This window comes from Gopherus flavomarginatus, chromosome 6 (assembly GCF_025201925.1).
Source record: "Gopherus flavomarginatus isolate rGopFla2 chromosome 6, rGopFla2.mat.asm, whole genome shotgun sequence".
NCBI classification, from domain to species: Eukaryota; Metazoa; Chordata; order Testudines; family Testudinidae; genus Gopherus; species Gopherus flavomarginatus.
This window is the reverse complement of record NC_066622.1, coordinates 84,332,547-84,347,588: the sequence shown is the minus strand read 5'-3', so window position 1 is coordinate 84,347,588 and position 15,042 is coordinate 84,332,547. Positions and strand designations below refer to the sequence as shown.

General features: G+C 36.3%; 1 long non-coding RNA gene across 1 annotated transcript; it reads left to right on the top strand.

The window, feature by feature from the left end:
- The first annotated feature begins 268 nt into the window (after window positions 1-268).
- LOC127053826 (uncharacterized) lies at window positions 269-2,474 on the top strand. The gene is made up of 2 exons (XR_007775133.1): window positions 269-554; window positions 2,053-2,474. It is a non-coding gene; the product is annotated as an uncharacterized LOC127053826 (long non-coding RNA).
- The last annotated feature ends 12,568 nt before the right edge of the window (window positions 2,475-15,042 follow it).

The following is a 15,042-nucleotide window of genomic DNA, read 5'->3' as shown; positions in this document are numbered from 1 at the left end:
TCAAACTTAAATAGCCCCACTGATGTTAACACAGCTCCTCAGCATGCCAACTGTTTTCTTGGCTGGTTTGTCTCAGGAACTGTCCATCATGTAGTAAATCACACTCAAAATAAATATCAGATTTCTGAGCTGGAAAGTGACAGGCACAGCCCACTGTACCAAGCTTCGCTACTATGCAGAGGAACAAATAGAAAAGTCATTAAGGAAAATGTCAAACGTGGACCAAGTGGATGGGGAGGTGCCCTGAATCATTCCAGTATATCAAACATTTACTGTACTTCATAACTAGCTACCTGGAAGATGGATTTTCTTGGCTTGTGTCATAAACAGATAGTTAAGGGTTAATGTCTCTTTTACCTGTAAAGGGTTAACAAGCTCCGTGAACCTGGCTGACACCTGACCAAAGGATCAATCAGGGGACAAGATACTTTCAAATCTTGGTGGAGGGAAGTCTTTGTTTGTGCTGTTCTTTGCTCTCTCTTGCAGCTAAGAGGGACCAGATGTGCAACCAGGTTTCTCCAATCTTTCTGAAACAGTCTCTCATGTTCAAAATAGTAAGTACTAGCTAGAAGGCGGATTAGTCTTTTGTTTGTTTGTTTTTCTTTATTTGCAAATGTGTATTTTGCTGGAAGAATATTTTACCTCTGTTTGCTGTAACTTGTAACTTAGGCTAGGGGGGAGGGAGTCCCTCTAGTCCATGTATAGCTGAAGACCCTGTAAGCATTTTCCATCTTAATTTTTACAGAGATAATTTTTACTTTTTCTTTCTTTAATTAAAAGCTTTATTTTTTCAGAACCTGATTGATTTTTTTCCTTGTGTAAGACCCAAGGGGATTGGGTCTAAACTCACCAGGGAGTGGTGGGGGAAAAGAAGTGCGGGGGGGGGGAAGGTTAATTCCTCTCTGTTTTAAGATTCAAGGAGTTTGGATCACAGTGCTCTCTCAGGGTACCCCAGGGAGGGGAAAGTCTGTCAGGGGGAAAAGGAGGGGGAATGGTTTATTTCTCTTTAAGACCCAAGGGGTTTGGGTCTTGGGTCCCCCAGGGAAGGTTTTGGGGGACAGGAAGTGTACCAAAACACTATATTTTTGGTTGGTGGCAGTGCTATCAGATCTAAGCTAGGAATTAAGCTTAGAAGGGTACATGCAGGTCCCCACTTTTTGTACGCTAAAGTTCAAAGTGGGAATAATACCTTGACAGCTTGCCATTTGACAATGTGCCCAACCCCCTTCCTGACACCTGTACCCAGAGGTGGTTCTTGGAGTTTAGAATTTTGGAGTCAGTCAAAGCTGAACAGCAAGCATTCGTCCCCTTTCAGCGACGAGCTACTAGATGACAGGTTTATTTGGGCCACCTATAGGTAATAACCATCTCTCTGCTTCTCCCCATGGTCCAGAAATGGCTTTCAGACCACAGGGCTCCTTTTCTACCTTATGTTGTGGCAAAGTGTTTTGCTGTTCTTTTTGCCAAAGTAAATGTGCAGCATACACAGTCCTTTAGGCAAATCTGCATGCACCTTCTTTAAGCTACATTAAGCTTTCACCCAAGCCCTTTTCTCAGCCACAGAAAAAACTCACCATGTTGCAGTAGATTTCAGCATTTGATATTTCTAAGTCCCAATTTCTTGTGAAATATATTGTGCTCCACATGCATCCGACAAAGTGGGTATTCACCCACGAAAGCTCATGCTCCAATACATCTGTTAGTCTATAAGGTGGCACAGACTCTTTGCTGCTTATATTGTGCTCTGTAGACTAATTTTAAAACAATTCATTCTAACTGTGTTGCTTGTAAACCAAGTGCCAGCTCTGGCCAAGGCTATACATGTCAGCTAAGAACTGACAAATGGAAACCAAAGCGGTTCACCTGAATGTTAGTTTTGTTCAAAATAGCTATTAGTCTTTAAGAATGAATTCAGAGTCTTGACTCTATGAAATGCTTTTAAGTTCCTCTTGCATTAATTTCACTTGTAATGTCTGTATTCTAGGAGCTACGAAAATATATAAGTTCTGTTTTATAACTTTGAAAATGTTTGCTCTGAATTTATGAACCCAGGCACAAGAAGAGCGTCCCTTTCCTCATTAATGATGCCTATGAAGATTAAGCGGGCTCTTCAGGAACAACACAGTACAAAGGATTGGTGAATGGCTCTATCACATCTTGGAAATGCTACATGCAAGGGTGCTTGTCTCATTGCAGGAAACTAAAAGGTAGAACAGGCTCATCAGAATATTTTTCATCTCTTTGCTGTTTGGACTCTTTCAAGGGCAGGAGCTAAGAAACGAACAAGCAGAGATCTCCAGGGTTGTCCTGAGTTAAGCCCTGAAAAGACATTCAGTGTTGACATTACTACTTCTCTGTGATCTTTTTGGAAACGTAGCCTGAACTCATTTGTGCACATATGTTCCCTGCTTTAATCTGTAAATAACTCTCATTTCTTTTTCTTAGTTAATAAATCCTTAAATAGTTTATTACAAGACTGGCTACCAGCATTGTCTTTGGTATGAGATCTCAGATTCAACTTGACCTGGAGTAAGTTACTATTCCTGTGGGACTGAAGCAACCTGAATATTTTGTGTTTTTTGGTGTAAGTGACCATTTATCATGAAGTCCAGCTTGCTTGGGTGGCAAGATAGATTGGAGAGCCCAGGGCAGACTGTCTGTGACTCAGTGATAAGACTGTTACGGTGATTTAAGAGTTCATATTTGCTACTGGGTTGGTGAAATCTAATTATAGAACAGACCACCAGTTTGGAGTATCTGTCCTGCTTTTGACAGTCTACCCTGAGGTAGGCACTTACAGTTGTGAACTCACAATTGTGAACCAGTTCAGACAGGGTGACACCACCTCTCAAGTATACAATCTATATGTTCAAAAGTTAAATTAAATGGTTTGTTCTATATATTACATTTTGGTTTTTTCCCCAAAATTCAAAAAAATGGTTCATTTGACCCAAAATGATTTTTTTTCAATATTTTGATATTGAAAGCAAACTGGAGAAATCAGTTATTCATATAGCTCCAGCTGCTGTGGCCACTCTGAATCACTGTTCAGAAATATGATCTGTGCACTTATTAAATGAGGACAGTTTTGAAAGTGTCCATCTGTTCTATCCCATGAGGCCTGGTTATAAAATTAAGTTCTGTTCTTACTGCTTTGGAGTCATCTGCGAGACTGTGTAGATGGGCACCATTCATGCTGGAGCAGTCAGACTACATGGTCCTTCAGTGGGAAGCTATTTTGTTAAATTAACACCATATTAACCTCATCAAAGTTGGCCAAACATAATGAATCACAACATTTTCTGAAATGTAGCGTGACATTGTTTCCTTTTAGCTATTGTCAGTGTGACAATGGGTTCCATTTGAAATAAATAAAAGAATAAGAATAGAACAAGCAGAACACTTCCAGGATTCCATCCACACAGAAGAGGAAGAAATATGGGCTGGGTACTTCCCAGAAACTGTTCCAAAAGAATAATAGTTTCCTCCGATGCAAGCAAAAGTGTCCAGATTTCAGTTTACCTTATAACATTTGGATGAATTAAAATGTGTTTTACTTTGATTTTATTTCCTTGTCTATCTCCTCAAGATGCACCAATGGTCAAGTTTCTACTGTACTACAATGAAATACAAACGATTTTACACAACAGAGAAGAGTGGCTGACAAACTAAAAAGGCCATTCCAGCCAAGTGGAAAAGCTTGCTGACTAATGGCTTCTTTTCCAGGTTCTAAATAGAGAAAAAATAATAGTTTACTTTTGGCCCAGTTGTGCAGCCCTTAATCACTCAGGGAGCCCTTATTCTCAGTAATAAACTTCTTGAAGTCAATGGGACTGGCTGTGTGAACTGGAGTAGCAGCACCAGGCTCTTCTTAGCCCAGTGGAAATACATAGTTACATCCTTACACTCTTGCCCTATTGTTTTCCATCTTGTTCTCATCAAGATGAGCTTTATTTGAGAAAATAATTGTAGTATTTTGGGTTGATGAAAAAAACGGTTAGATCCTTTTATATCCTAATGGTATCCGCAACTCAATGGCCAAATAATTAGCACATGGTGGAAAGCTAGATAGAACTTACAGACTCCAACTGTTCGTGGTTAAGGCTGGTATAAGAAATAAATGGAGGATGACACAGAGAACCTTCACTACAAATTACCATGTAAAGTATTAGTAATATTTGAAGTTTTACTTTTATGTAAAGTGGTATTGTTGCCACCGGGATGATATTTCATTTCACTGTAACAGAAGAACATTTCACAGAGGGCCTTTGCTGCTCTTTGACAATGATCTTTGAATGTATGCTGTATTTTTTTAATCATAATTGATTTCCCTCTGAATGTGCGGTTTTGTCTGTTTTTGACTTTCCAAATGGAACTTTTATAACTCCAGATAATAGCCACAATTTAGTGAAAACTCCAAGGTCTGCAGGCTGGATTATCTTTAAAAAAAATGAATTACTGGAAAATTGACTTCATTAGTAGCAGGACTGGGCCCTTTCATTGTATGTTATGGTATACGTTCTGATGTCCAAGAGTCATGAACCTTATTATCTCATGTTCAGACTAATCCTAGTTGATCCTTGCACTAATGCAGCTGGAATGAACAAAGCTTTTGCTTTCAGAACGATAACATTTGTTTCTCTCTTTGTGGCCTGATTAACAAATGAAAACCCCTGCTTTAAGAATAGAGATCACAGATAAATAGCACAATCAGGCTAGCACTACTTAAAGGGCTGTATTAGTTACACAACAAAACTGATTTGCTCAAACCAAGAACAAAAATGATGATTTTTCTTTAGACTATCTGTAGATTTCTGCAATAAATAAAACCATCCTACATGCCTGAAAACCAAAAACAAAAGAGTCAAAATACATATTGATAATTAAAATCAGTTCATTTTCTTTTATCCTTTAAAACCATGGACAAGAATGTACATCTCCACAAAAGTGGAGGCCAAACATAATGAATCAGAACATTTGCCGAAACGTCGAGTGACATTTTTTTCAAGGTTGTTTCTTTTAGCCATTGTCAGTGTGAGACTGGATTCCATTTGCAATTTAAAAAAAAACTAAACAAAAGAATAAAACAATGATCACATTGCACACTTCTTGAAACACAATCTTTGTCATAGGCACTATGATTATTCTCCCCGCAGAATAAAAATAGAGGAAAAAGAAAATGGGGAAACAAAGACAGTTGAAAAGAAAGAGCTTTTTCCCTTCTTTAATGTGTTTAGGCTGTGTGTTTATATCCTTTACCAAGAAAATTTCCCAGATGCTTAAACCTTAAATTGGAGAATTCATATTCATGGAATTCTTTACAAAGAAAGTACTTTATCTATTTATATATATTGCTATAAAAGGCCCCCAAATTCAAGTAAATATTCCATACTAATGTTGCTAACAATATAAATGATTTGGTAGGGTAGTTTATTATCCATAGTTCAGCTACAGGTGAACAATGGTTCAAGGCTTTCAATTGCTAAGGAGAAGACCTCACAATTCTCACTCTGTGCAATATGAATGCTCAAACTTCCATATCCATATCATGCATATTTATGGAACATTTTTGTAAGCTTAGCTCTTCTAGCCTGTTGTAACATGGCAAATTTTCAATGATCCATAAGGAAAATCTATGAAATGAAGTATAGTGCTACATTTCAGAGAATTCAGCTTGAAATGCGGCCTGATTCACACCATGTGATTTAAAACTAAAGAAAAATCAGATACAGGGTGGGTGTTAACGCAGATATGAGTCACCAACAGAACAAATCATTCAGATTTTATTAGGATGTCTTGACATCTCTGTTGATTAAATGGTGGATATTGAAAACCCATTTAATCAACAAACCAGGCACATCTTTTTTTCCCCCACATATACCAGCTGGACATACACAGTGAAGGAACAACGTATTCCTAATCTTCATTCCATTTTATGTAATTTTCAAGTGATCACTCTCTCAGGAGTGTGGCAGGAGATGGTTGGAAAGCAGCTTTAACAGCGGTTGGGCTGCTGAGCGTGGTATTTTGTTACTTATGTGATCCAATAAAGTAAGCTGAGAGGAGCAAGCCCTACAGGAGGGAAGGCCAATAAGAGCACTGTTGACTCAGCATATGTCATAAGATATTGAGCAGCTGACTGCTAGAGATAGTACTTGCTTAAAACCCTGGCACTTGTTTATGTCAGCAACTGGCTCTTATGTTCTCAGTATCTTCTGAATCCAGTACTTATGTAGAGCTAGTTAAAAAATGGGGAGCGGGGAGGAATGCAAAGGCTTAGAAAAAAATATGCAGATCACATGGGGGTTCAAATTAGACTAATAATTTTTTTTAAATGTGTAATTTGTTTCTTGAAAAAATGGTTATCAAAATGTTTATTTTTCTGAAAACTGAGTTTGCATCAAAGTGTCAATACCCATTTCTGCAACAGTCAGTGTCCTTTTTGATGAAAATTTCAGTCAATATTGTCAAGAAAAAAATCACAAAAAATTTTGAACATGTGTATTGCAAAATTTTCTTTTGAAAAAAGATCCTATTAAAAATAAACAAATTCTTTTATTTTGAAAAGGCTTTGACCAGCTATACTCTTAAGCATCCATGAGTAGTTTCTAGTCCTGCATTTGCAATAGGATTAATTTAAAATCCTCCATGAAAGCAACTCAATCCCAGTACTCATTTCAGTGAGAAAGCATCTGCTGCTAAACACTGCATATTTCCCTACCCTATGAGCTGTTGATCACCCTCAGCCTTACAGGAGGTATCCAGCACATACTGGAGTGGACACCTTTGTGGATCCAGTTATGCACAGGCATACAGCAAATGGTGAATATTCAGTGCTAGCTCTTAGGCCTGCTCCACACTACACTGTTAAACCGATTTTAACAGCGTTAAATCGATTTAACGCTGCACCCGTCCACACTACACTGCTCTTTATATCGATTTAAAGGGCTCTTTAAATTGATTTCTGTACTCCTACAAAACGAGAGGAGTAACGCTAAAATTGATATTACTATATCAATTTAGGGTTAGTGGACGCAAATCGACGTTATTGGCTTCATTCTTTTACAGTGGCTACCCACAATGCACCGCTCCAGAAATCGACGCTAGCCTCGGACCACGGACGCACACCACCAAATTAATGTGCCTAGTGTGGACGCGCACAATCGACTTTATAATATCTGTTTTATAAAATCGGTTTTAGCTAATTCGAATTTATCCTGTAGTGTAGACGTACCCTTAGATTCCTTGCATCTTTACAAGAGTACTCATCAACATGGCAGGATGGAGTCAAATTAAGCCAAACTGTACTCCAAGTTTAAGACAGGGCAGAGTGGGAAAGGTCAATTTCTCTAAGGTTGGACCTGCAAGGAAAGACTATGAATCCCTAACCAATTTTAAACTTTCTGCCAGATTTCATGCCATGCACTGGTCTGTAAATACCTAATGGAAAGAATTGTTCATGTAGATTGGTTCACATAAGACCCAATTTGTTAAGAAAAGAAAAAGAAAAAAAAGTCACACACACATAGGTTGCTCAGAATAATTATCTCCTTCCAGACTATTTTTGTAGCAAGTCTTCCATCAGCTTCTTTTTGGGATGGAAATTTCAAAAAAGTCTAAGGGAGTTAGACATCTAATTAGCCACAGGCTCCTTGGAAAACTCACCCTGATTCTTTAAGATCAAAAAGTAGATGGATGTGAGTATACTCACAGGCCTGTTGCTATATACCACATACAGGAGTGCTACTTAGAAAACAATATGAAAATATACTTTTATTGTGTTTATTAAATACAACTTTGTTTCTGAAAACCAACCTAACAGACACATCACATCCACTGGGACTGGATTTGAATTTCTAAGAGTGCTACAAAGTGAATGGTTTTTTTTGTGTGTATACACAGGCATGTTTGTGTGTGTGAGAGAGAGACAGTACAGCTCTTAGATAAGGGTAGTAAGTGCTCTCATACAAAAGGCAGAATTGAAGCTAAATTAGTTAATCAATAACAGTTATTCTGGTAACTGCAGAACTACAATGGCCACTTTTAACAGGGCTGTAGACAGTAGCAGAAGCTGCACAAAGGCAGTAGAGGAGGAATTGCAATAGTTTGGGCACTGTAAATAGCCTAAAATACAAGGACAAAAAATAACTCATGCAATAGGTATCTTAGATTGCATCTAAACATCGGGGTGAAAAGTCCTGGCCACATTCCAGCCAATCACAATTTTGCAGTTGGTCTAGGATTTACTTCCGTTAACCATCAACGTTTTCCCTGTAAGCCCCATTCACATCACTGAAGCCCCATTCACTTCAATGAAGGTACTTCTATTTACACCAGATCAGACTCAGGTCTGGGAGTTCTGAACAGAATTTTTTTCATCTATTAGATTCTTTTAATTTTCACGTAGGGCCCAAACTTGTCATCAATCTACACAAAAATCTCCCATTGATTTAAATGGGAGGTTAGCATATACACCAAGTATAATGTTGAGCTTTTATAACTTCAAGTTTCTCAGTTAGAATCAGAGAACAAAACAAAGAATTGACCATTGTCCTAATATATTTATATGAGGAAAAACTTTTTTCTCCTATGTATTTTTTTTCAATAATGTAACAGAAAATATATATGGCAAGCAAAGGTGGATAGGAAAAAGTAGTGGGGGAGAGGGAGGAAATGTCATAATGTTTTTTTCCTCACCCACTCCCCTTAAATTCAAAATTTATACAATTTTGAAATGTAAAAAATCTCAACCAGCTCTGAGGCCTAGGACTTTAGATCACTGGAGGCATCACTTAAACCAGGGAGACCAAGAAGCAGCAGGTTATGGTAAAGCATAATTTCTCAGACTTTGTCCTAATGTTCTTTTAATCCATTCTGGCTTTACCTGTGAAAACTTCTTTTTTTTATAACAAAGAGACAGGAGAAATCTTGTCTATACATATTTTTAAACAAGTGGTCATATAGGGTTGTCTGCTAATGTTTCTGTCTGGTTATTTGCAATCAAGAATCAGCAATATCAGAACTGTTTCTAGGACAGTCATGATTTAACAGATAGCTCTGATTTTGGTAGTTCCCTTAGTTAATTTTTTTTTTTAAGAAAGTAAAGCTAGTTCCTTTACTATTTTTTTTCTGAACATACTCACTGATCTTCCCTTGGGAAAGATCAACATTCTCTCAGAGTGAATAAAATTCATTCTTATGCAGAGAGCCAACACAAAGTCTATGGCACACTCGTGCCACACTTAACCACTATTTTGAGAGATTTACTGGGATGTTAAGAGGTGCACAAGGCTTGTGCTCACTCTTTGTACAGGACTGAATTTTGACTAATGTGAGAAACATTATCTCAGTATATTCTCACATAATTCTGGAAGTACAAGATGCTGTTTTAATAATGAGCACTGTCTAGTAGAAATAAGAAAAGACCGTATTAAGGCATTTTCTCATTTCCCCACTTCTTCCTTATTACCTTTTGCTGACACTATTTATTTTGGAAAGCAATCGAATCAATTGGTTTGTCTTAAACACATTAAAATATGGTTTTAAAATGTCAGACATAAGTAGCTTCCAACTATTCATGACACCAATTGAGATAAAATTGTGTTTATTACCCTTCCAAAGCAAGAAATACTTTAAAATGGTTGTACATCTATTGTTATAGCTCCTTCATGTGTTTTGACATTAATCCCATAAAATTATTTGATTCAGTATCTGTTAGGAATCTTAACCATTGGAGGAACTTTAATAATAATGGGAGGAAAAAAGCAAGATCAGAAGTTATAAAACTCAGGTAGCTTCAGATGTGTATACTGGTCTTTGATCTTCTGAAAGAGTTGGAAGCTATCTTACTGGTAACACTATTAACTGTTAATGATTTCTAAACAAATATAAACACTGGTTTCTTGCTATCACACAATTAATTCCTTCATAGGCAACAATATACATGCAATCAATACATTAATTTATGGGGAGAAGACACAGAAGGACTAGTTTTCCAAGCAAATGTTCTGTCATCCAGTTAAATATGCAGCTTAGCTAGTACTGGACTGAGTTTGCAGTCCTATTCCACCACTCAAATTAGCTGGATTTCAGATTTTTTTTTTTAATTTAAGTGTATATTCTAGAGAACATTTCACACTTTTGGGGATAGCACTAGTACACACAAAATTATACATTTTAGTCTAGTAAAGAATCATCAGCTCCCAAAAGTAGCTCTGTTTTCTCTGAAAAGCTAAATCGAGTATGCTTGGACCGCAATTGTTCATCATGTTGAAGATCTATTCTGGTTTACTCAGACCCTTGCCAGCTTTGATTTCTGTTATTTCATGCAAATATTAATATTGGGTATCCTTGGCACAGACATAATAGGGTGTCAAATAGATGAGAGATCAAAACCTGTCAGGCCTTATGGTGTCAACTTCCGACAGAAAAATAATGGAAGACATTTTGACTCCATGATTTATGAAATGTTAGAAACTTTATGGAATCATGCAAGAATGACACGAAGACACACTAAGAATTTGCTACCATTTAAAATCACTTAAGCCCAGATTCTGCGAAGAATGGGAAATCCCCCCACTGAGACTACACAGAATACATAGAATTAAGTACTTCAATCCTTGAAGGATTGGGGCATAGGTTTACTTGTTTCTGGACTTACAATTTAAAATTTCTTGTCCCTAAGGCCAGGTTCTGAATGACATTCTTTCTTATGTGGGTAAGGTATATTCAACATTAGTAAGGGTGTCAGACTATGGCACAATCGTCTAAATTCTGTGTTGTTTCATAGCCACTGCAACCCCAGTGACTTCAGTAATGTTGCATGGGATGTAAATCAGTGAAGAACTGGGCCTGAGCTCCTTCATGTGAAAGGGAAAGAAAGAGGATGAGATAAAGCTTATATAAGGCATGATCATCCATTGTGACATGATACATACTGTAGTTGGTGCTGATGGAAATAGAGAAGGTAAATGGCACAAAGGTCTCTTTCTGATGCAATTAGATTAGATATTGCTCAAGGCTATATCAACAAACACAGAATATACATGCCATATGTGTATGGTATGTCTTATACTTAATTTTTACTCTTTAATAACCAGTAAAAAAGTATTAATTATACATATAAAAAATAATAATTCCCTTTATAGAAAAAATATGTAGATTTTGTTTGTTGTGATGTTTTTTACATTATTATTATTATTATTATTATTAATTTGAAAATAAAAAGCCTCACTAAAATAGTAATCTGGAGCATTAGAAATATCTCCTCCTTTGCAGGGCCTTTATGCAAAGAAAACTACTCTTCAAGTTCTATAGAGAAGATAAGTTGAAGTAGCAAAATGCCCCAAGACAATAGTCCTTTTATCTCTCTGTCTTTATAACTGATTTTGGGCTTCAGAAATGATGCTTGAGTAATAAATGAAGAATCAAAGAATGGTTACCTTCAATACAATCAATACGTGTAATAACAATCAATAAAGAATGGAGAGTTAAAAGCTTTTTTCTCTCCTCTTTGTTTAAAATTTACAAACTCAGCTATTCATAAGTTCAGGTAGATTGTGTTTTGGCAATTTCAATGCACACACAATTCTAATAGCTCATACATTTGTTAAGATTACACCATTTTAACAGTGTGCAGTATACAGGTACTACAGACTACTGTATCCTTATCCAGCGTGTATTCCATGTTGCAATAATAACTTTCCACTTTCAGTTATACACATTCTAGCTAGTTTTTTTAAAAACTAGAAAATAATGCTCTATAAGGTCCAATCCAATGCCCAATCTAATTCAAGTCAACAGGACAAAGACTCATTAACTTCAGTATCTGTCCAATCAGAACTTTAGAACTTTGCCACAGCTCAGTACTATTTGATGTACATTTCAGTGAATTAAATTTTCAAGTTTGCTATTTAAAATACAAAAAAAGAATATAATGTGATTAATCTGCAAATGTCAAATCCAAACCCTGCACACCAAGGGCCAAAGATGCCATATTCATTAGTGCATCCAGAGGGAACACTCAGATAAATAAATTGAGCAGGATTTCACTCCCAGTTTGCCATGGTCACAGTACACACAAAGCACCAGTTACAAGCACCTAAAACATCCTACAATATGATAGGGTGAAGAGCCACCTTTAATTTTCCATGCATGGATATTTTTGATTGGGACCCAGGCTTACTCAAAAACAAATAAAGCACAACATATATTTGTAGCAGTAGCTTATGTATCATTGTCCCTGACCGTTTAAGAAAAATCCCTTGATTTCAATCAATACAAACATGAAAGCACTTATGTTTTTAAGCTGTTTTGAAGATGATGGGCTAGAAACTAATTTTCAAAATAGAAAACAAAGCAAACATTTAAACTTGTACAAAACAGAATGATAAAAGCAACAAAGAAAAGGAAGAGCGAGCAACTTCAAAACCTTTTTTTCAGTCTTGTAGGTATATGTATTTAAGGGGAATTTCTGCTTTACTATGAGACCCTCTCTGGTTTTGGTATTTGCCAAGTTTTAGACCAAACTTGAACTCTTTGTTACAGCTCTGACCTTATGAGTTTGAAATCTGAATCACAATATTCACACTTTGGAAGAACTCTCCCTTAGTACATATTTGTTACCATGTCTTTAAAAATTAGGGGAACCTCTGAAATCTAGTAAACTGAATTTGTGGCAAGATAAAATATAGTATTTCTTTATGGGGCCAAATTTTACTCTTACTTACACTATCACTTTTAACTCAGAGCAGAATTTGACTCCCTATCTGATAGCTTCTGTACATCTTCTTTTAGGCCATGGTTTAACAAGGCATCTAAGTACATGCATCATTGTGAGCATATGCTTAAATCTCATTGGCTTCAAAATTTAAAGTTAAGCCCATGTGTAAGTGCTTTGCTGAACTGGGTCTCACTGGGGACTATCCAGCCCTTGTAGGAGGATAGACACAATAATTAGGGCTGTCAAGCAATTAAAAAAATTAATCATGATTAATTGCACTGTTAAACAATAATAAAATACCATTTATTTAAATATTTTTGATGTTTCCTACATTTTCAAATATATTGATTTCAATTATAAAATAAAATACAAAATATAGAGTGCTCACTTTATATTATTCTTATGACAAATTTTCTGTAAAAAAAAATAGTATATTTCAATTCACCTAATACAAGTACAGTAGTGCAATCTCTTTATCATGAAAGTTGAACTTACAAATGTAGAATTATGTTCAAAAAATAACTGCATTCAAAAATAAAACAATGTAACACTTTAGAGTCTATAAGTCCACCCAGTCCTATTTCAGCCAATTGCTCAGACAAACAAGTTTGATTACATTTGCAGGAGATAATGCTGCCTGCTTCTTGTTTACAATGTCACCTAAAAGTGAGAACAGGCGTTAACATGGTACTGTTGTAAATGGTGTGGCAAGATATTTAGTGCTAGATGCACTAAAGATTCATATGTCTCTTCATAGTTCAACCACCATTCCAGAGGATGCGTGTCCATGCTGATGGGTTTCTGCTCAATAACAATCCAAAGCAGAGTGGATCAATGCACATTCATTTTCATCATCTGAGTTAGATACCACCATCAGAAGGCTGATTTTCTTCTTTTGGTGGTTCAGGTTCTCTAATTTCCGCATTGGATTGTTGCTCTTTTAAGACTTCTGAAAGCATGCTTGACACCTTGTCCCTCTCAGATTTTGGAAGGCATGTCAGATTCTTAAATCTTGAGTCGAGTGCTGTAACTATCTTTAGAAATCTCACATTGGTACTTTGTTTGCATTTTGTCAAATCTGCTGTGAAAGTGTTCTTAAAACGAACATGTGCCGGGTCATCATCCGAGACTGATATAACATGAAATATACGGCAGAATGTGGTTAAAACAGAACAGGAGACACACCATTCCTCTCCAAGGAGTTCAGTCACAAATTCAATTAACACTCTATTTTTTTAACAAGCATCATCATTTTAAGAACACTTTCACTGCAGATTTGACAAAACACAAAGAAGGTACCAATGTGAGATTTCTACAAATAGCTACAGCACTCGACCCAAGGTTTAAGAATCTGAAGAGCCTTTCTAAATCTGAGAGGGACAGGGTGTGGAGCATGCTTTCTGAAGTCTTAAAAGAGCAATTCTAAGATGTAGAAACTTCAGAACCTGAACCACAAAAAAGAAAATCAACCTTCTACTGGTGGCATCTGACTCAGAGGATGAAAATGAACATGCATTGGTCTGCACTGCTTTGGATTGTTATCAAGCAGAACCCGTCATTAGTATCTTCTGCAAATGTAAAAAAATTGTTTGAGCAATTGGCTGAACAAGAAGTAGGACTAAGTGGACTTGTAGGCGCTAAACTTTTACATTGTTTTATTTTTGACTGCAGTTTTTTTGTACATAATTCTACATTTGTAAGTTCAACTTTCACGATAAAAAGATTGTACTACAGTACTTGTATTAGGTGAATTGAAAAATACTTGTTTTTTTATAGTGCAAATACTTGTAGTCAAAAATAAATATACAGTGAGCATTGTACATTTTGTATTCTGTTTTGTAATTAAATCAATATATTTGAAAATGTAGAAAACATCCAAAAATATTTAAATAGTATTCTATTATTAACAGTGCGATTAATTGTGCAATTCATTGTGAATCATTTTTTGAATCACTTGATTAATCACGATTAATATTTTAAATTGCTTAACAGCCTTAACAAATTTCAGTTGGTATTCTATTGTTTAACAGTGTGACTAATCACTTTGGGCCAGATTCTCAGCTGATGTAAATTGGCATCACTCTAATGGACTTCAGTGGAGCTAGATTAATACACATCAGTTGAGAGTCTGGCCACCTATCTAAGATTTCCCTAATTGAGGGCCAGATTCTGATAGCCTTACTCATTTTGAATACTACCTTATCCATGAATAGACTCATTGAACTGAATGGGACTATTCAAGAAGGCGGATACTAAACATGAGTTAGAATACCACAGAATAGCCCTACTGAATTATAATGAGTTTTTGATGGTTAATAACT